This window comes from Pantherophis guttatus, chromosome 2 (genome assembly GCF_059756535.1).
Source record: "Pantherophis guttatus breed Tessera chromosome 2, ASM5975653v1, whole genome shotgun sequence".
Classification (NCBI taxonomy): Eukaryota; Metazoa; Chordata; class Lepidosauria; order Squamata; family Colubridae; genus Pantherophis; species Pantherophis guttatus.
Window position 1 is genome coordinate 121,421,952 of NC_142064.1, and position 21,920 is coordinate 121,443,871.

General features: G+C 38.5%; 1 long non-coding RNA gene and 1 pseudogene across 1 annotated transcript; both read right to left on the reverse strand.

Moving 5' to 3' along the window:
- Window positions 1-297: 297 nt before the first annotated feature.
- On the reverse strand, window positions 298-2,333 carry LOC117675416 (uncharacterized). The gene is made up of 2 exons (XR_004594202.3): window positions 2,202-2,333; window positions 298-499 (listed from the first exon to the last, which is right to left on the reverse strand). It is a non-coding gene; the product is annotated as an uncharacterized LOC117675416 (long non-coding RNA).
- A 5,723-nt stretch (window positions 2,334-8,056) lies between these two features.
- Window positions 8,057-9,786, reverse strand: LOC148115294 (uncharacterized; annotated as a pseudogene).
- Window positions 9,787-21,920: the final 12,134 nt, after the last annotated feature.

Here is a 21,920-nt window from a genome sequence, read left to right on the forward strand (position 1 = left end):
TATCCTACCACAATTATAGAAGAGTCTTGACAGCAAAGCTGTACTCAGAATCAATAATAGGATGGGTTGAGGGACACATTAGGAAGACAGATCCTAGCAAGGTATAGGAATAATATTAGGAGTTTCTGTTTTGGGAGGGACTACAATTCTTTAAAAGAAACAGGTGTGGAAGTTTGGCTGTATTCTAATCTCATGATGCCACTGTGACCCAGTTGGCTTCAACAGTGTGGGTTACTTTGTTTATATTGAGTGGTTCATTCCATTCTGGAATAAGGATCATAGTCTAATAACTAGACATCTGCAAGGCCATTTTTTATTGACAGTGAGTCAGCAATTGCACCGAGCCTGCACTTGTGAAGGGCTTTCTATCCAAAATAAAAATGTTCAGAGGGATTTTTCATCCAGGAGTGTCAAATTAACTACAATATAATCTTTAAGAATTATTTCAGAATTGTGGGTTTTTTTCCTTCTTCTTCACAAACTTTACTGGTTCATCGATCTGAATAAACGGAAGAATATATATTCAGTACAGCAGGTTGAAAGGCTTTATCCTTTAAAAAAAAATTATAAGCATAACATATACACAGAAAAATAAGTTGAGACAGAAAGTTAACTGGAGGCTGTACGGATCTGGATGGGGAGGAACAGACTCAGGCTCAACCCATCCAAGACCGAGTGGCTGTGGTTTCCGACGTCCCGATATAGTCAATTGATGCCATCACTGACTATTGGGGATGAGTCATTGCCCCCCACGGAGAGGGTTCGCAACTTAGGCGTCCTCTTGGACTCATGGCTGTCTTTAGAAGAACACTTGACGGCTGTGGCCGGGAGGTCTTTTTATCAGGTTCGCCTGATTCGCCAGTTGCGTCCCTTTCTGGATCGGGACTCGTTAAAAACGGTCACTCATGCCCTCATCACTTCACGCCTGGACTACTGTAATGCTCTCTACATGGGGCTCCCCTTGAGGAGCACCCGGAGGCTCCAGCTGGTCCAGAATGCGGCCGCGCAGGTAGTTATGGGAGCAGCATGGTGCTCCCATGTGGCTCCCCTCCTGCGTGAGCTGCACTGGCTCCCTATGGTCTTCCGGGTGCGCTTCAAGGTCTTAGTTACCACCTTTAGAGCGCTCCATGGCTTAGGACCGGGGTACTTACGAGACCGCCTTCTGCCACCAATAGCCTCTCACCGCCCAGTACGCTCCCATAGAGAGGGGCTTCTCAGGGTGCCGTCAGCCAAACAATGTCGACTGGCGGCCCCCAGGGGGAGAGCCTTTTCTGTGAGGGCACCCACAATCTGGAACGAGCTCCCCCCAGAGATACAGAAGATTCCGGATCTGCGCACTTTCCGCCGTGCCCTCAAAATATTCCTGTTTCAGCAGGCCGGCCTGGCCTAACTTTCCCTTTATATTGCTTTTTGATTTTATTTTAAACTGGGATGTCTTGTATTATCTAGGACCAGAGTGTTTAGTATATTTTAATTGGTTTTTATTAACGTTTGTATTACATGTATTTCTATCGTTCGCTGTTCACCGCCCTGAGTCCCTTAGGAATAGGGCGGTATATAAATTTAATAAATAATAATAATAAATAATAATAATAACTGCATAAACCAAAAGTTCCCCAACCTTTCCAGCTTTCTGGACTGGGGGTGGGGGGGAGAGGGGATGGTTCTGCATGAGCAGTGGGTGACTGCGTGCCCACACTTGCCTACTTCTGCAGCCCGGTTCTGAAGGGCTCAAGGCCCAATAGTACATTGGGGGTTGGGTACCCCTGATGTTTATGCCACCATAATTAGGTATTTCACATTCATGCCCTGAGAAACATTGACAACCTCCTAAATGATACTAAAACTATTTTTCAAAAATAATTTCAGACCACATTGGCAAACCCTTAATTTTGTCATCATCCATCTCATTTAAATAGCAGATTAAAACAGGGCAAGGGATTGATGACTGATGTTTAATTCTCATCATTAAAAATTCAGTTTGCATCCAATTGTTTATGCAGAATGATTTTTATTTTCCAAAGAGTAAAGTTAAGTCATATTACCTAGAATTAAAATCTACCACAGAGTAATAGCTTTGAGGACAATTTAGACAACACACAAATGTGCATGTTTCTAAGACATTAAAATCTTTTATTCTGCCAAGGTGGTTTGGAAGTGGGAAAAGGAGAAAGCAAAAAGAATAACACCATCCAAATCACCTTCAGTATTTATTGTTCGTCTCACAGTCGGCCAGATGTTTAGACCAGATTTGGCATTGTTAATCCCCTATTGAGTCCTTCCCAAGGACTTGGGATAGGCAGATGTGGACGTTTGATGGTGTTAGAGGTATCATCGCAGGATTTAAGATGTTCCAAGTAAAGCTGCCTTTTGTAATTGATTGATGGTGAATTTACATCCTATTTGATTTTTGCCTGTATAAGAGGGTGAGTGACAGATACCTCAGTCTATATATTAAACGAATGATCCATTGGGAACCCCATATCAAAACAACTTATCTTATGTGCGGTCAGAATTTGAAAACAACATTTAATACAGCACGGTACTTGAACAAAATGGTTCGATTGAGATCAGCATATGTGGGAGTGATTGGGGTAGATCGTAGGGGTGACACTGAAATATAATTTTTATCATAATTTATCATATATTAAATTATTATTTTATTCCAATCTCATTTTAATCTCATTTTAAATTGTATTTTATTCCAATTTCATTTTAAATTGTATTTTATTCCAATTCCATTAACAGCTGCATTTTACATTCTACTTCTATTTGCAGGTCATTGTATTTTGTTATTTTCTCCATTTTTTCCTCTTATGTTGGTTGTCTCCAGATGCTCCCATGTCTACTATCCAGACTTTTTTTTATCTTTCTTATCGACAGTTGTTACACCTGGGATGTTATGTGGCAGGTAATTGTGTGCTTGAATTCTAAAGTCTCGGAGCACTTTATCTTTTTCATTTTCTATTACTTTCTCTATTGTACGTAGAGTTCCAACAGTTCTTGCTCTCAGACAAATGATATCCTTGCAGATTTCCCCAATGCGTCATTGTTGCTACTTTGCCAGGCTGTTGTTTGTAGTCAGTCTGTGAGATCTTTTTGCAGCAGCTAACTAGGTGGTCTAACTGTTTCTTCAGCTTCTTTGCAGAGACAGCATTTGCTATCTGTTGCTGTCTTCTCAGTTCTACTTTGTATGCATTTGTTCTTAAATTTTGGATTTGTGCAATCTGAAATAGCCTTTCTGTCTCTTTCTTCAATTTTCTTGCCCTTAGCCATTGCCAAGTCTTTCCTGCTCTTAGCCATTGCCAAGTTATCTAATCCTTCTGCTTTTTTATGTACTGGTCATATGTACTTTATCTTGCCATGTGTCTTTTCTGTTCTTCATTTGGTCTTTTTTGTAGGCCAGTTTGGTCTCTCCAGTATTCACTAAGCCTTCTTGATATACTAGTTTCAGTGCATCTTATTCACTGTCCTTCCAATGCCCATTTTTCTTCTTCAACTGCCTGATGTACTTGAAACATTCCATTCCCACTTATTTTCCTTGGTAAGTAGAATCTATCGATGAATCCTCCTCCTCCTCTTTTTAATGATGACCCCATAATCCCTTGAGCGGTGGAGTCTGGGCAACTGAATGGAACTGAATGATTACTGGCCGGATGCCCTTCCTGTCGCCAATGCGGAGTTTTATTCAGCAGATATATTCTCAGTGTGCCCAGAGAAAGAAATATCTGCCTCTACCTAGGATCAAACTCACAGCCTCCTGATTATGAGGCAAGAGCTCCATCTCTAGGCCACCGCACCACTTGAATCTATGGATGAATGATGGGTATGATTCATTGTCATTATTTTTCTGGTCCTCCTATCCAGGGCTTTTAGTTCTGCTTGAGTCCTGTCCACCATCCCATCTCCCATATTTATTGTTATATTTATTTATATTTATATTTAATTTATATTTATTATAGTATTTATTTACAGAAGAAAATGAATTATTTATACAATGAAAAGTGAAACTATAATACACTACACTAAACATAAACAATAATAAAATAGGAAATGCCACAAATAAATAGCAATTGTCAATAATAGAATATAAAAAAACAGCATTTTACAATGCAGTTTATATCATTATAAATGATATATTTATTATAAAATTTATAAAATATAATATAATATAGAATTTAATATAAAATCTATATAAATGATACAATATTTACAATATTGTTCAATACCATTTTTTTCCTCTTTTGGATTATTTGGAGTGAGATAGGTGGGTGGGGTGAGGTGAACCGCACAGCTCTGTGTGGTTCAGAAAGAAAGAAAGGGTGGTGACTTCATGTGTTTTAACAGCTCAAGACCTCGATACTTGTGATGGCGACATTCAAAGTTTGTGTTTACAGATAATATATGGTTGCTATTTGTGATGGTCATTAATGTATGGCCTTGCTTAACAACTTCCAGCCTTGTAGAAGCTGGAGATGTTATGTGACTGTGTGAGTCACTGAGTGGGGTATGGAGTGCCTCAGGATTAGGGAGAACCTGGGAGGTTTAGTGCAGGCCCAGAATTGCCTGCTCTGGGCCTCTCAGGCCTCCCCCAGCCCCAGAGCAGTGAGATCAGGCTCCTTTTTCTCTGGCAGATCACTTATCACAGGAGAACCACAGTTTGTACCAATTTCAATTAGTATCAGTGATTCATTTTCTAGGGGTGAAACATCATTTTCTCTCTGCATTTGCACAATGCTTTTTATTATCAATAATCATAATGCAATTCACCAGGAATAAAATTGCAGCAATACAACCAACATAAATACCGTGGCAGCTCCAACCTCCTGGTGCTCTGGAAAAGTAGGCATTTTCAAAGGCTTAGGAAACATAATGACTGTGTTATCCAAGGTGGAATACATTGGAAACTGGAATTAAGACCATGATTCCTGTTAAGAAGCTCATAACGTCTCCAAGATTAAAAAGGGTGAGCAATTTTTTTTTATTGAAAAGGTTTACAAAAAAAAAAAAAACCTTCCCCCAGTATTCCCCCCACCTTTTTTCCCACCCCCCCACCCCCCACCCCTTCCCCCCATCCCACCCTCCCCCCTAGACTTCCCAGAGCAAAATACAAGGTATTTCAATTAACAATCATAAGCTAAATTAACCTAACTATCCTTGAACTACCAAATCCCCCCCTGAAACCTTAACTCCACTATAGATAATGTAATACTTCTAAAATTTAACATTCATTCATAAGCTATTTGATATTTTCTTGTCTGATACTTATTTTGAATATAGTCAATCCATCTTCTCCATTCCGATATATATCTTTCTTGTGTATAGTCCTTCAAATATGCTGAAATTTTCGCCATTTCCGCTAGATTCGCTACTTTCAATGTCCACTCTTCAATAGTGGACAAAAAGTCCTTCTTCCAGTATTGCGCTACCAACAGCCTAGCTGCTGATATTAAATTTAAAATCAATTTAGTCTCTAATGCTGTACAATCCGTAGTTATACCCAATAAAAACAATTGCGGAGTAAATGTCAACCTTTTTTTCAGGATGTTCTGCATCACCCACCAAATTTTTATCCAAAATGCCTTGATTTTCTTACAAGTCCACCATATATGATAATAAGTTGCATCATCACATTCACATCTCCAACATTTAGCTTGCAAATTTGGGTACATACATGATAATTTTTTAGGATCTAAATGCCATCTATAAAACATTTTATAAAAATTTTCTCTTAGGTTTTGTGCTTGCGTAAATTTAATATTTCTAACCCAAATCTTTTCCCATGTTTCTATCATCACTGGTTCCTGAAAGTTTTGTGCCCATTTTATCATGCAATCCTTAACCAATTCCGTTTCTGAATCTATTTCCAGTAATGCATTATACAACCTTTTAATATGCATTTGACTTTGATCTCTAATCTGTTTTACCAAGTTTTCCTCATTTTGCATAACACCAATTTTTTGATCTTCCCTCCATCTAGCTTGAAGTTGACCATACTGAAACCAAGTGTAGATTATCCCTTCTTCTTTCAATACATTTAAAGGTTTCAACTGCAATTTACCCCTTTCCATAAAAAGAAGCTCTTTATAAGTAATCACCTCCTGTTTTTGTTCTATACTTATATTTTCTATTGCATGTCTGGGGTTTGCCCATATAGGTATCTTGTAGTTTAGCTTATATTGATACTTTTTCCAAACCCTCAACAAAGCATTTCTAAGTATGTGACCTTTAAACACCTTATCCACTTTATTTTCATATAACAAATAAGCATGCCATCCATATAACAGATCATAACCTTCTATATTTAACATTCTCTCTTCAGTTAAATTAAACCAGTCACTAATTTGTGATAAACAGCTGCTTCATAGTACAATCTTAAATTAGGCATTTTAAGACCTCCTCAGTCACATACACCCTGTATAACTTTCAATTTTACTCTTGTTTTTTTCCCACCCCAAATAAAAGTATTAACCCCTTTCTGCCACTCCCTCAAATTTCCATCTTTCTTAAGCACTGATATCATTTGAAACAAAAATAGAAACCTAGGTAATACATTCATTTTTATTACTGCTTTCCTTCCCAGTAAAGATAGTTGTAACTTTTTCCAATTTTCCATTTCTTTCTGCACTTTTTGCCAAAGAACTTCATAATTGTTTTTAAATAATTTCATATTTGAGGCTGCAATATATACTCCTAGATATTTAACCTTTTTAACTATTTCAAACCCCGTTATTCTTCCTAAGTCTTCTCTTTGAGATATAGACATATTTTTAGTTATCATCTTTGTCTTATGTTGATTTACTTTAAATCCAGATACCTTACCATATTGACCTATTATGTCCAACATATGTGGAGCTGATTCTATAGGTTGAGATAAAGTAACAACCAAGTCATCTGCAAACGCTCTTAATCTGTAATCTTGCTGTCTAATTACAATTCCCTTTATTTTATCAGAGTCATGTATCTTACTCAACAAAACTTCTAAAGTTAAAATAAACAACAATGGAGACAAAGGGCAACCCTGCCTTGTTCCTTTCTCAATTTTAAAAACATCTGTTAAACCTCCATTAACTATTATTTGTGCTGTTTGTTCCTGATATATTGCTCTAATTGATTGTGTAAAATACTCTCCAAAATGCATTTTTTCTATTATCTTAAACAGAAATTGCCAGTTCAATCGATCAAATGCCTTCTCTGCATCCAAAAATATGAATGCTGCAGGGACTTGGTTGTTTTTTTCCAGATATTCCAATAAATTTACAATTTGTCTAACATTGTATTTCATTTGCCTCCCTTTTATAAACCCTGATTGGTCATTATGAACTGTTCATTGCATAACTGGCATTAATCTATTCGCTAATATCTTAGCAAAGACTTTATAATCAGTGTTCAAAAGTGATATTGGCCTAAAATTTTCAGGTTTAGTACAATTTTGGTCTTCCTTGGAGATCAGTGAGACAAAAGCTGTTCTCCAAGAGGGTGGGACTCCCCCCCCCGATTGAATTTTACAAAATAAAACTCTAAGCAGTTCTACCATTTCAAACTGTAAATTCTTGTAATAAACAGCTGTTAATCCATCTGTTCCCGGAGCTTTACCTGTTTTTAACTGTTTAATTGCTGCAATAATCTCCTATTGAATTGCTCTCATAGTATGTTTATTGTTTCTTTTACTTTCTTATCTCTTGGATTAGGTATAAGTAATTGTTCTTTCTTTTTTATTTCCTCCTCTATCTCTTTCCGCTTCTTTTGTTGTTTTAATCTATGTTTATTATTCATATGTATTAAAATTCCCCTCATATAGGCCTTGCTTCTATCCCATACCATTTCCATAGAGGTACCCTTATGCATGTTCATAGCAAAAAATTCTTTCATTTGTTTTTTAAGCTCATTCACATTTTTTTCATATCTAAATAAATTTTCATTTAACCTCCGAAACCTCCTTTCTCCCATCTCCTGTTCCAATTCCACCCAGACCGGACTATGATCAGTTAGAGTTCTTGGACATATCTTCATCTTCTTCACCCTAGGAAAAAAGTCATTAGTGATTAGTATAAAATCAATCCTAGAGAAGGATTGATGTCTATCCGAGAAAAAAGTAAAATCTCTTTCCTCAACATTTCGTTCTCTCCAAATATCTCTCAATTCCATATCTTCCATCATATCAAAAAAGGATTTAGGTAATTTCACACGTGTTGAGATCTTTGACAAACTTTTTTTGTCTTTCTGTGTATCTATTACTCCATTCCAATCACCCATTAATATAAGGGATTTATAATCCCATTGTATTATTTTGGTATGTAAAAATTTATAAAATTTGTCTTGTTGTTGGTTAGGTGCATATATTCCAATTAAGAGTATTTTTCCGTTCTGAGTTAATAGTTCAATTACAATATATCTACCTTGAGTATGTGCCTCAATTAAATTAGCTGATAATCCTTTCTTTACATATATAACTAACTTATTTTTCTTCTCTGGTGCTGATGCCACAAAGTGTATACCTAATCTTGAATTTGTCAAATATTTTTGGTCTGATAATCTAATATGTGTTTCCTGCAAACAAATAACATCGTTCTTAAATTGTTTCAAATAATGAAATACTTTCTTTCTTTTTTGTGGTGAATTTAAACCATTAACATTCCAAGATAGAAATTTAGTTGCCATCTTTGGTCCCTCGAAGCTTTGAAAGCATCAGCTGAAGATCACCCTCCATCTTACTCTTCGGCCTAGCCCCTCCCACTGCTTCTGTTTTTTTGACTTCTTGAGATGAAACTTGAGATTGTTGCACTTTTAGTTCTTGTTCTTGACGTTTGTAAGTTGCTCGTGTCATTCGTTATTCTCTTGGTTCCTCTATCTTCTTGGGTAATTCAAGAATTGGGGGTGGGCCCCCAGATAGCACTAAATCTTCTTCCGTGATGATTCCTCCAGCTGCAGCTTCAGCATAAGTTTGTATCTGCTTCCCATCTTTCTCTTGTTGTAACATCTCCATTTTCTTTCTGCCCCCCCCCCCCCCAGTGAAGGTGGATATCCTGCCTTAAGTACATTGACATAAAAATCTTTTGCCTTCCAAACTGTATTTAAACGGTATCTTTCTCCACCATAATTCACTATTAGACCAGTTGGAACATCCCATCTGTACTGCACTTGCTGATTTCTCAATTCATTTACCAGGAAACCAAAGTCCTTTCTACCTCTTAACAATTTGGGAGGAATCTCTTTCAAAACCACTAATTCTTGTCCAGCCACTTGAACCTTATTCTTGTAGGAAGCTCATAAAATATAATTTCTGATCCTCCTGGTTGTAAAATAGATCACCACATCTCTTGGTAACTGCCTTTGTCTTGCCACCCAGGAATTAACCCTGTAGATTTTATCGATTCGGGCTGCCACATCTTCTGGTCTTTCTTTGATTATCTCTGCCATAGCTCCAGCACAAATGCCCTTTAAATTTTCACGGCTATTTTCTTTCAGCCCTCTCAATCTCAAAGCAAATTCCATCGATCTATATTGTAATATAACTAATTCATCATCCACCTTCTCTGTTTTAGTCATAATATCTCCTACTTTATTTTCCAAGTTCAGATTGGCTTCATTAATTTCTTCTACTCTCTCTTCCAGCTGCACAAGATGTTTTGCCAATCCTGAAACTGCTAGGATAATGTCATCCCTTATTTCATTGTGCTTTTCTTCCACAACATCTTTAATTGCATTTATATCCTCCGCAAATTCTTTAAGTTTCCCTTCCATAATTACTGTTTGGTTCTTCATAGCTGCAGTTTGATTATTCATGGCTTCTCTTATAAATTCTTTAAGTTCTTTAAAAGAAGCCTCCTGGCTCTGTGAATCAACCAGAAGTTGTGCTTTCTGTGTCACTACTGACACTGCTGGAGAGCCTCCTCCACTTTTAGGAACTCCTGGCTTAACTTGCTTAGAAGCCATCTTATTTTTAAAAAGTCTTCTTCCCTTTCACAGCCACAAAGTCTCTTGAACAACTTTCAAAAGTTTATAGTTTATAGTTTATCAATCAAAATTTTTCTCCACCAAGCTCTCAATTCCCCGCAGCTTTAATCCACTCTCAGAGCGCAAGTCTCTCAACAAACACTTTCGTTTCTAACTTTTACTTTCATGCCCACAACAAAGGTGCCATTTCTTCCAGCCTGCAGCTCAAAGAAATTCAAATAGAAACAATGTAAACCCGGAGTTAAGCATTGATACTTGCAAGTGCTTGTTCTCCTGTTTCCGCTCTGTCTGCTCTTGAAATCAATTAGTCTCACTTTCGCCTGCAGAGTTGGTCGCGACATCTGGTTCTGTTTAAAACAGAGTCGTCCCGGATCCAGAGTTTCAGTGGGTTGACCTGGGAGCTCTCGCCCTCCAAGCCCCTGGAGTTATTCCAGGGGCTTACGGGGTGCTCTACCCATACCCACCCACCTGCTCTCCTCTCCCTCTTCTCCCAATGGAGAGGTTTTCAAGCTGTCAGACAGCTGATTAACGCTGTTAAAGCGGATTAAACGAGATCACGGGGCTGGCAGTCCGAAGAGACCGTCCGCAATGCCAGCAGTGCCAACCGGAAGTCTAGCAATTTTTTTTAACATGTTATAGTTTGGACAACTTTCCATAAGGCAAAAACCCAGGGTGATTGTGCTGTTGTACCACTTTGTTTACAGGAAAAAATATTGGAAACCTTGCATGTGGGGCATCTGGGCATCATAAGGATGAAGGGGTTGGCAAGGAATTATGAATGGTGGCCTAAAATGGATGACAGTATTACCGAATGGGTTGCTAAGTGTTTCCCTTGCCAGGAGTTTAGGCCTGCTCCCCCCAGAGCCCCGGTAAAGGATTGGGAACACCCCCGGGGCCCCTGGTTGCGAATTCATATCAATTTCGCAGGACTGTTTCACGGGCAAACCTTCCTTATAATTGTAGACGCCTATTCAAAACGGCTAGAAATCATCTTAATGCATTCTACCACTACAGAGGCTGTAATCAAGGACCTCCAAAAACTCTTTGCAACACACGGACTACCAGATGTCCTGGTGTCTGACAAAAAGCCTCAACTCACCTGCACACAATTCAAGGGGTATCTGGCTGAAAATGGGGTCCAGCATGCTCTCACTGCGCCTTTCCATCCAGCTAGCAATGGGCAGGCTGAGAGGTTCGTGAGAGCTGCTAAGGAAGCATTAGCCAGACTGGGCCCGGGAGACTGGCAAGCCAGGATCGACACCTTCCTGGCTGCCCAGCATGTAATCCCCTGCATTGCCATAGGGCGAAGCCCAGCTGAGCTTTTAATGGGCTGGAGGCTCCACTGTACTTTGGATCGACTACATCCAAATTACTCCCCAGATAGGTATAGGGAAACCGAGGGGAAAACAAGAGAGTTTGTCAGGGGGACACCAGTGTTTGCTAGAAACTACGGGGAAGGTCCCCTTTGGGTGGCAGGTAGAATTGCGGAAGTCACTGGCCCAAAATCCTACACGGTAGACATGGGAGACGGAAGGGTCTGGCACAGGCACATAGACCAACTTAGAAAACGCCTGGCCCAAGCAGGGCCCGACGGACAGAACAACCAACAAATTCCAGTCCCTGACTCACAAACAATTCTCCCAACAGCTGACTCAAGCCCGAAGTGGTCGGAGAACTTACCGGATGACTTAGATGTCCAGTGCCGCCCTCTCGAAAAGCCCGTCCCAGCTGAAGAAAACAACGCACCAAAAATAATCCAGGAGGTTCCATTGGTTGGGCTGGGAGAGAAAAAGAGTCCCTCCGACCAGCCCAGAAACCCACCTCAGACTGAGCTGCGCAGGTCCAGTAGGATCAGGGAATGCCCTAGTCACCTGCGTGATTACATATGGAAATAGTTGCCTAAGTGCCTTCTGGGAGGGGAGGGATGTTATGTATTCACTTTTGGAGGGAAAATTAAGCGGGAAAACACTCGATGTTGATTGGCCAGCACCCTGGCCAAGAAACTATAAAGGGAGCTGTCAACTGGGTTCGTTGCTGGATTTGTCACTGTGAAATAAAGAGCTGTTGTTCAAACAGACCTGGCTCCTGGCTCCTCACTCGCCCAACTTAACAAGAAAGATCAACAAGTCTGTGGCTCCCCCCCAGCTTTTTTTCTGTTTTCTTTATTGAAAATGGAGGGAGAGGGAAGGAGGAGGAAGGGGATAAAAGAAGGGAAGTGCTTTGGGAAGCTTGTCTCAGAGCTGCTGCCTTTGTATGCAGGGGGCTTGCTTCTCCAAAGCCTAGCAAGAACTAGGAGAGCCTGTAGTCTTCCAACTGCCAGTGGATCAGCCTAGCTCATAAGGCTGGCTTCCTTCTTTTGCAAAATACCACTAGTGGTGGGATCACTGACCTTCCTCCCTGGTCAGCGCTTGTGTCTATCCCTCTTCTGGTTGCAAGGGGTTAAAAATTAGGCATGCTCCCCAGCTCCAGTAAAAGACACTACCACAAAATATAGTGGATGGTGGTGCTGGTTTGAAATGATCTCTCTGACCCTAAATTCTAAATCTCAACATGTCATGTAATGTAATGTACCGTAATGTAGTGTAGTGTTTGTGTGTATGTATATGTGTGTGTATATGTGTGTGTGTGTATGTTTGTGCGCGCGCAAACTACCTAAGCCTAGCTAAGCAGTAAATTGTTCCCCTCATATTATTCTCCAGGTGACTGCATTTTACCTGAAGGGTGAGTTATTTTTCATATGTTTCCACACTTCCAAATGGGTGTTACTACTGTCTCTGTTCCTATTGCTGCTGTAAGTAAAATAACTAGACAGCGTCTCTTGTGCTTTACAGAAGGAGTTGTACTGATCTCAACATATCTTCAGCAACATTGCATTGCGGAGACTCTTAAGAAGATCTGCCATCTGCACCCTTACTAAAGGACAGTGGGATGCTGAAGGACAGTGGGAGTTCAGTGAGAGCTTTCTGGACCCAAGGATTTACTCTCTATACTCTTAAATGGCATAGCATTTGCACATTCAAGAATGGTACATAATCTGGGGATATTTTCAGATTCAGATACTGCTCAAATAGCAAGTGGCAGCTGTAGCCAAGAGGGACTTAATATGGCTGCATCTGGCATGGTGCTCCTTCTTGGACTGGAAAGTCTTTCAATTACTCATGCCCTGGTCACGTCACAGCTCAATTACTGCAACGCGCTTATAGATTGGACTGCCCTTGAAAACTCTGAAACTTTGGCGTGCAGCAGTGTGGGCAATAATGGGCAGTCCTTAGAATGCCCATGTGACACCTCTGTTTCATAAGCCATACTATTTTGCCAGTATGCTTCTGGAAGTGATATAAAATACTGGACATCAACCCTACATGGCATAGAGCCTGATTATTTCAGAAATTGTCTATCTCTGCCTGGCCAGAATATGCTGTGACGCTTTCTCTGTTGTGGTGCCTGTTTTCTGAAATGTAATTCCCCACTGGGGCCCATCCTGTTGGCATGCCATTAAGGCCTTGACGATCCGGTTCTTCTCTGGCCTTGAGTTAAGTTCGATGGAGCCCTTGTTAGATGTCCTTTTGTCTACTTTCATTTCAGTTTTTATGTATAAAGTGACTGGATCCCACCTTGCTTTGATTTGTATTGCATTTGTATTGTTTATTTGGGAGCCTCTCAGAGTCAGTTTGGGCAACATCTAAACTGAATTAAATAAGTACAGTAAATAAGTAAATAAAGATCATGATCAATGTAATAACTTTTCTAGTTGTTGTGATATTGAAACAAACTATATACAGGGAAAAAATAACACCTATCAAGATCACTATCCCAGCATAAAGAAAATATTTTAAATCAAATTGATTGCAAATTGTAGAGTGTGAGAAGAGGAACATCTTACTCTGCCTCTATAAAGACAGAAAAGCAGTTTCCCAGCACCTGTATACTGCACGAGTCAAAAAGAGGGCTGTGAAAATATTTAGACCCCTTGCATCCTGAACATAAACTGTTTCAACTCCTACCCTCAAAACGACGCTATAGAGCACTGCACACCAGAACAACTAGACACACGAACAGTTTTTTCCAGAAGTTGACATCGTGGCGAAACGGACAGGAGATTCTGGGGCTCCAGGATCACTGATAGCCCCGCTGCTGGATGGTCCTTTTTGGACCCCCGAGTCTAGTTTTGACTGTGGTAGTGGAGGGCACATCCTGCTGATCCAGGGACACCGCAAAGTCCCTGGTTGATCCAGGAAAGCCCTTTTTCTCGCAGTGGGGTAGCAGCCATTGCGGCTGCCGAGGCTGGGGCAGCTTCAGGAAGAAGAAAGAAGAATGACAGTTTATTGATGCAGTGAGAGAGCTTTTTTTTAAATTAATACAAAGAACACCCTGAGAATTAAGAGACTTGGAGAGTAAGAGTAAGAGAAATTAAGCAGCGAATTTAACTTGGAATAGTTTTTTTTTTATACCGAACTATTTAATTTGAAGGATTTTAAAATCGGTTTTTTTTTACTATTGATTGGGACTGGATTGAAAGAGATTGGTAATGCTTTGAACCTGCCTTTTTTAAAAAATGACTGTTTGATTTTGGTTTGATTCTTTGATTTTTTCTGACTATTTCCTCTTTTTTTTTTGTAACGTTTTATTAATTTTTAACAAAGTAGTTCTGGATTTTAAAGTGCAGGAAAGATAGGAGAGTGAGCAGTACTGCCATCTGCTGGAAAAGAAACTTTGTTGCTATGTTTATACAAGCAATAAGCTGAGAGATACATTGTAGCCATAACAGAGAGACTCTGAACTTCTAGACTGATAAGGGTGTAAAGAGAACATCTGAGGAAGAGGAACTATCTGTATTGTTTACACAGGTGTTCTTGTTGGACTTATCTGAAATAGGAGTCTAGGAATACTATAGGAGGATTTTTTTTTTCTTTTTGGGCAGCTACTTTCATTTTTCTTATTTGTGGTTTGGCTAAGAGATAACTTTCCGTATGCTTTCTGGGTACAAATGTGTTTGATGGATTCTCTTCTTTTTGAGATTTCTATACATTTGAATTGGATTAAGGCACTCAAGAGCCTGAAGACTTATTGTTGATTTTTGAATTTGGATTTTAATATTTCCATATTTTTTAAAAAAATTTGGCTGGCTTGTTTTTTTTCTTTTTTATATATATATATATTTTTCTTGTCCCTTCTTGTCTTCTCTTCTATTTTTCTCTTTTGATCTACACTTAATGGATTAGGGTTTGGAAGAACCTGAAGAGTTGTTTTATTTTAATTTTTTTTCCTTTTTATAATTGGCATTTTTAAAATTATTTTTTGGTTTGGCTTTGCCTGACCACTGAATGAGCAGAAAAGTTGTGACACTGGGAGCTGCTGCAACCACGCCTTCTTCATCTCCATCTGGAGGCAAACGCACCATCCATGTGATGCTTCAACGAGAGAAAAAGACAAAGATACATCGATACAAATGATTCTTCAAACAGTCCAAAGGATGGAACAACAATTACTTAAGACACATGAAAAAGTCCAAAGGATGGAACAACAGCTATTTAAGACAGATGAAAAAGTCCAAAGGACCGAACAACTACTACTTAAGACAGATGAAAAAGTGGTCAGCATCCAACACACAATGTCAAAATAAGAAGAAAGGTTGCAAAAATGAGAGAAAAAGGATGATCAAAAAGAGGAAAAAATGAAAGATATAGATAATAGACTGGCAGAGGTTGAACGAGAATGGAATGGCTTAATTGGATGGGAAATGGATAAAGCAGAATTTTACCTTAGATTTCAAAATGTGGAAGAAGGGAGAAAATTTGGGTGATATTATGATTGGGATGCTGGCTGATGCTCTAGAAATTACCAAAGAGAAGATGATGGTGTGGATGAGATATATCAAGTCTACACTAGATATGCAATGTGTAATAAGCTGCCACGACAAGTACATATAAGATTTACTAAGAAATCGATTAAAGCACAAATTCTTCAGGTGGTGAGAGAAAAAGCCTTGAAATACAAGGAGAAAGAAGTGGTGGTTTTGAAACAAATTCCAAGAAAAGAGAGAGATGAGAAGAGAATACCAATTCTTGACCAAAATATTAATCCAAAAAGGAATTAACTATAGATGGCTGATACCAGAAGGGCTAATCAACGTGGCAACTTCAAAGATATAGGTTGGATACAACTGATAAAGCGAGAGCATTCCATGAAGAATTTCTTAAAGAAAAGGAAGTGGAAATGGAAACGGAAACCCAAGCTACAGTAGTGCCATTGAAATTTACAGAAGAGGAATTGGCAATGATTGAATCAGCAGAAGGCGCCGTAGATGGGATTGTGGAATACAAGGAACAATGTGAAGTAAATCTGCATTACTGTTAATCTCCTCCCACATATGACTGTAACCTTGTTGCTGGTATCCTTAAGATTTATATTGACGGTTTCCCTATGACTATCATTAAGTGTTATACCTTATGATTCTTGACGAATGTATCTTTTCTTTTATATACTCCGAGAGTGTATGCAGCAAGACAAATTCATTGTGTGTCCAATCACACTTCACCAATAAATTATTCTATTCTATTCTATTCTATTCTATTCTATTCTATTCTATTCTATTCTATTCCTTTGAGAAGGGCATTCTGGAAGGAAGTCTCCCTTAAAAGTCACTCACCTAATTCTTCATGGTGAGGACAAACAAAATCAAGTCTCTGAAGATGGCCAAAATGCTCAGAGGGTAGAAAGAGGCATTCCCTGAGATATTCAGCAGCATTCCCTCTAGTCCCATGGACAATAGTGTCCTCATTGATTCCTCAAACTGCCAAACCATACTCATACATTTTGGATGCAAATGTATTGAACGTGTATTTTCTTCTAGAGGGAGAATTCTGAAAGAGGAAGAGGAGGGGCAAGAGTGTCATACAAAACTCTTTCCAGCAGATGGTTAGAAAGATCATCATGGGTGAAGCAATAGCAGTCAGAGTGGTCCAGCACTGACCAGATCCTGACATAGTCTTAACAATTTGAACTGGGACCATCTCAGTCTCAAAGTTGAAAACACTAATGAAACAGGACTACACATTTAATTTTATTTAAAGTATCTCTGAAGTTGAAATGCCACATTATTGTCTGAATAGAAAGGAAATAATTCAAAATGAAAGACGCTGAATGACTTCTAGAAAAAATTTATTTTAAAATAAATATCCTTGCAACACTTTTACGATCTGGTCCTAATGCTCAAAATGTATTTTGAGGGCACTAAAAAATCCACACACACACACACACATTCTGCTTCCCACCTCAGTAATTTAAAATGAAGCCACCTTAATACAATGCTCACTCTTGCTTTGTCACTACTGGTAGGTGATAAAAAAAAAACCCAATTTTGATATAAACCGAAATATTTCCTTGCCTGAGCACCACTGAACCCAACTATTACTATACATTAGTAATAATATGCCAGTGTTTGTCCTGAAAAGTACCTTTCTTTAAAATTGATTCATAGAATCATCACACTGAAAGGGACTATTTAGGGTTTTAAATTCAACCTTTCAGTCAGGGAGAGAATACATTAAAGCATGCCAGAAAGGAGTCTGATTACTGCTTGCCAGGATCCAGTAAAGAGGAATCACTACTACTTGGATTCCTTTGTTAAATTGTTCCTGTCAATGTTCAGTTGTAATCTGTATTCTGTGATTTAGAACCATTATTCTATTTCATGTACTCTGGACAATGGAATGCAGCTCTTGGTCTTCTTCCTTGTAATTTGGACACTATGAGGATATAATCCTTAAAAGATTTTTGTGACAGTAGCTCCTCTTTGGATCTTCCACTGTAGATGACCAGGCTGAGCTTGTGGGAGGGGTCAAACATGTCATCAGTCTCGAGTCCCTTCACGCCCACAACAGATTTAAGTCCAGCCCACCTTGAATTCCGTTGACTGTTATCTACTGCCAACTCGCTTTGACTGTTAGTTCAGAGCTCTTGTAAAGAGCTTTAGCATGCAATAAGCCTATATATTCTTTTGAACTGCCCGGAATCCTGATTTCCCGCACTTGACACCTGCTGGCTCATTCTGAAAGACAAAGAAAGGAAGTATAATACTTTTGTCTTGAAGCTTTCACCTACCTTTGGAAGAGAGGAAAACATAATTACACCAAGCTGGTCCCCTACAGCCAATTAGTAGACTCAAATGTCATTTTGCAATGTAGATTTCAAAAAAAAAGTTTCTACAAAGTCTACAAAAGACAACTTTCAGCAGACTTTCTCTGTTCCTCAGAAGCTAAGCTTCCTTTTCCTGACTTACTTACTGACATGTAATTTCAACTGTAATTTGTCCTGTTTCAGTTGAATAAATGTGCATCATAAAATAATTCTCTACACGATGGAAAAAAATCACAATCAACACCCAAAATTAACTTACACTTGTGGTTAAAAACACTTTTCCATCTAACCTAAAAAAAGGCAGCTTCCCACAACTGAAAATAATGTACATTACCTTAGTTGGATAGTTGATAATTAAAGAAACCAGAAGGCAATATAGAGGGAATATAAGCTTTCTCATTCATGCTTCCACACTGAAGAAAATCCCCACATCATACAATTTTCCTGAATAAGATTAGGGGAAATTTTTTTGAAGAAATCCTACTTTTGTTGTTTATCCAAAACTTGTGAAGTAAAAGAGGAAAACTTATTTTTTTTTAACAAAACAGTTCTTGGCATTAAGACCAAAAGAACTTTCCTCTTTTGCTTTGTGGTATTATCACTTAGTTGTAAACAGTATGATGGCATCCGATAAATCTATAAAATCAGAGTAAAACATTTTTGGCAGACATTGCAGAAAAAAAATGCAATAGAATGTAAACCAGGGATTTTTGTTATTGTTGTTGCTGGGGATTGTCTTGAAAGTGTCTTTTTAGGATTACAAGTGGCATGGTATTATCCCTGTGGGTGCAATGTTTATTCTTTTTTGCTTTTGTGGATTTTTAAAATAAAGGTACAGATAGTTCTTAACCTAGGACTACTTGACTGTTCAAAGGCAGTAAAAAAAAAAAACTTGTGACCAATCCTCACACAACCATCACATCCCGTCACATGATCTAAATTTGGGCATCTGGCATTTATTATATATGGTTGCAGAGTTCTGAGGTCACAATTGCCATTTACCACCTTCCCAGGGAGCTTCCAAGTTAATGGGGAAACCAGATTCACTAATGACATGATTCACTGAATGACCATGGTAAAGGTATAAATTTGCACTAACACTTAAGAACTGCATCACTCAGCAACAGAAGCTCTGATCCCAATTATGGTTGTAAGCTGAGGACTACCTGCAGTATTAAGCTATTGCTTGCATGAATTTACACAGTATCTAGAGTGGTGCTGGTGGCTACAGGCCAGATACGACCCACTTACTATGTATAAGCCACAGGACACAAAACTTGGCATAAAAGCAGCAGCACTGGAGAAGCTATTATCACTTTGTTCTATAGGTCATTCCAACGAGTGATATTTATAACTGATGGGTTGGGACTGAAGGATAACTCTTTAAGAGGATGAATTGGGATCAATTATTTGAGAGCTATGGCATTTATCATTTCTTTGCTCAAAAATGGAAAATACTTTTTATCATAACCCTCACATTTGTTGTGATGAACTCTACAAATAGCAAAATAGATTTTTGAAGGAAAACCCTTTAAAGCCACAGCAAGTATTTTAATAAAGATGAGCGCCCCATCTTAAAAAAATATATTCCAAATTTTATGAGCTTTGTCTTATTAGTCAGGATGCCATTTGGTTATTTGACTAACTATATTAGATCAACATAACCAAAGACCCATAGTTAAGAAGGGCTTTGTGTGGCAAATAGTAACATGGAATTAGTACTTTTCCCCCAAACTTATTACACTGGCTGACTTGACCATCTAATATTCAAGTCTGCGAATGACCACATCAACATACACACAAGACAGAAGCTCAAGAGGTACCCAAAGAGCAAGTCTGTTTTCAACTCCAGCCTTGAGGTAAACTCTCTTCCAGGATCCAGAGGTGCCCCTTCCACCTGCCAAATAAAGCCAGGTTACAATTCTAATTCAGTATTCATTGTGTGATATTTTGATAACGGAGCCTTCCAGGTGAATCCTCATTATCCTAGGGATAATTTATATTAAATATTATGCTATGTTCATCCAGGTTCCTTTAAGGACAGGACCACTATTATCAAATTTATTTGCTGCCCAGCTCTCAGTCCAAGGCAACTCTGCGTTCAAGAGACAAAAATCAAAAAGATCAGCAACTTCACTTTAGAACTAGATACCCCTCGACTTACAACCATTCACTTAGTGACCAGTTACAATGGCACTGAAAATGATTGGCCAGTCCTCACACTTACGACCATTGCAGCATCCCATCACATGAGGAAAATTCTGGTGCTTGGCAACTAGCATTCACAATTGCAGTGTCCGAGGGTCACTTGATTGCCATTTGCAACCTTCCCAGCTGGCTTCTGACAAGCAGTCAGTGGAGTAGCCAGATTTAATGACGATTCACTACGATTTAACAACCCTGGCAAAAAAGGTGGTAAAATTAGGTGCAACTTAACAGCCACCTTGCTTAATGATAGAAATTCTGGTCATCAGTCAAGGACTACCTGTATGAAGTTGTCTCTACATAGGGTATCAAGCCTTAATGTAGAACATGGGAAGATTCAGCTATAGGTCAATCTGTAGGCACTTTGACTGAATACATTATGTGCAACTCAACATAACAATCTTTGAATGTTATGGATCCATGCACGATTGACTATATAATTATTTGAAACCCGGCCCTGAAGTTTCCTTTCTGGGTGGGCATATTAAATTCTTGTAACAAGTCCCACCATCTGTTATCACCAACTACTTTCACCAGGTATAATGGAGTTAGGAGTTAAGCCATGTATCAACATACATGTGCTATTCACTCTTCAGACATCTGACTTTATTCATGCGGTCATGTTGGCCCATAGAATGGGGGTTATTGTATTAAAATACTTCAATTTTTATAATTGGTATGAAGTCTTGCAGTTTCATTACTTGCTTCTTCCAGTTTCAGTATTTGCATGCTTTTAACATTTTCTATACCTGTGCCACATTAATTTTGTGACATAAATTGATACCACAAAATCAGCAATGGATCAACAAGTTCTTTTTTGATAGATTTGGGACTCAAAAAGCAACAGACCTGTTCAGAAGCCCACTTTTGTCACAAAATACAACAAAAGTAGACTAACTTGGCTATCTTTCCGGAGTCCATTTAGATTGATGTATACTTTACACTTAATATTAAGAATCTGCAGGAACAGCCGAATTATAGTCAGTGCTATGAACTATACTGAGGAAATTTGCATTATTTTTTCCTTTCAATATTGCATAATTACATTGCTAATTTGAAGGACGATGAAAGATTTCTGCAAGGGACTATAATCCTGCTTTAATAGTCCTTTGCTCTAATATTTTAGCAAGAAACATACATTCAAGGGTATTTTAATAGTGGTGTATTTAGAAAAATTCTTCTAGTGCCTCTGAAATGAAACCACATTTAAGAAATATTGGTGGTTCTTTAGTGATTATGCATACAGCCCCACTATGTATGCATTGTGATTGTCACAAAATACTTTAGGAACTAAAACTTCTGAGAAACTCAATGGGCAAGATGAACAGTGACTGACAATCATCCTTTATACTTAACATACTTTTTAACTAATGCATAAAAAACTGAGAAACAAATGATAGTTCCTGGGAAAGTGGAACCAGACGTAATTATTTCATATTTAAATTGAATCTCACATTTCTGATAACCTTTAAAATGTATTTATTTGCTATATCTAAGTAATGCATAACTTGGCAGGGAATCCTAAAAAAAGGCCACAATGGTGTCTTCTATGCAAATTTTAACAACACTTTACCGTAAAACTTTCAAATGGTTCAATGCAAAAAAAAATTTATGGTTAA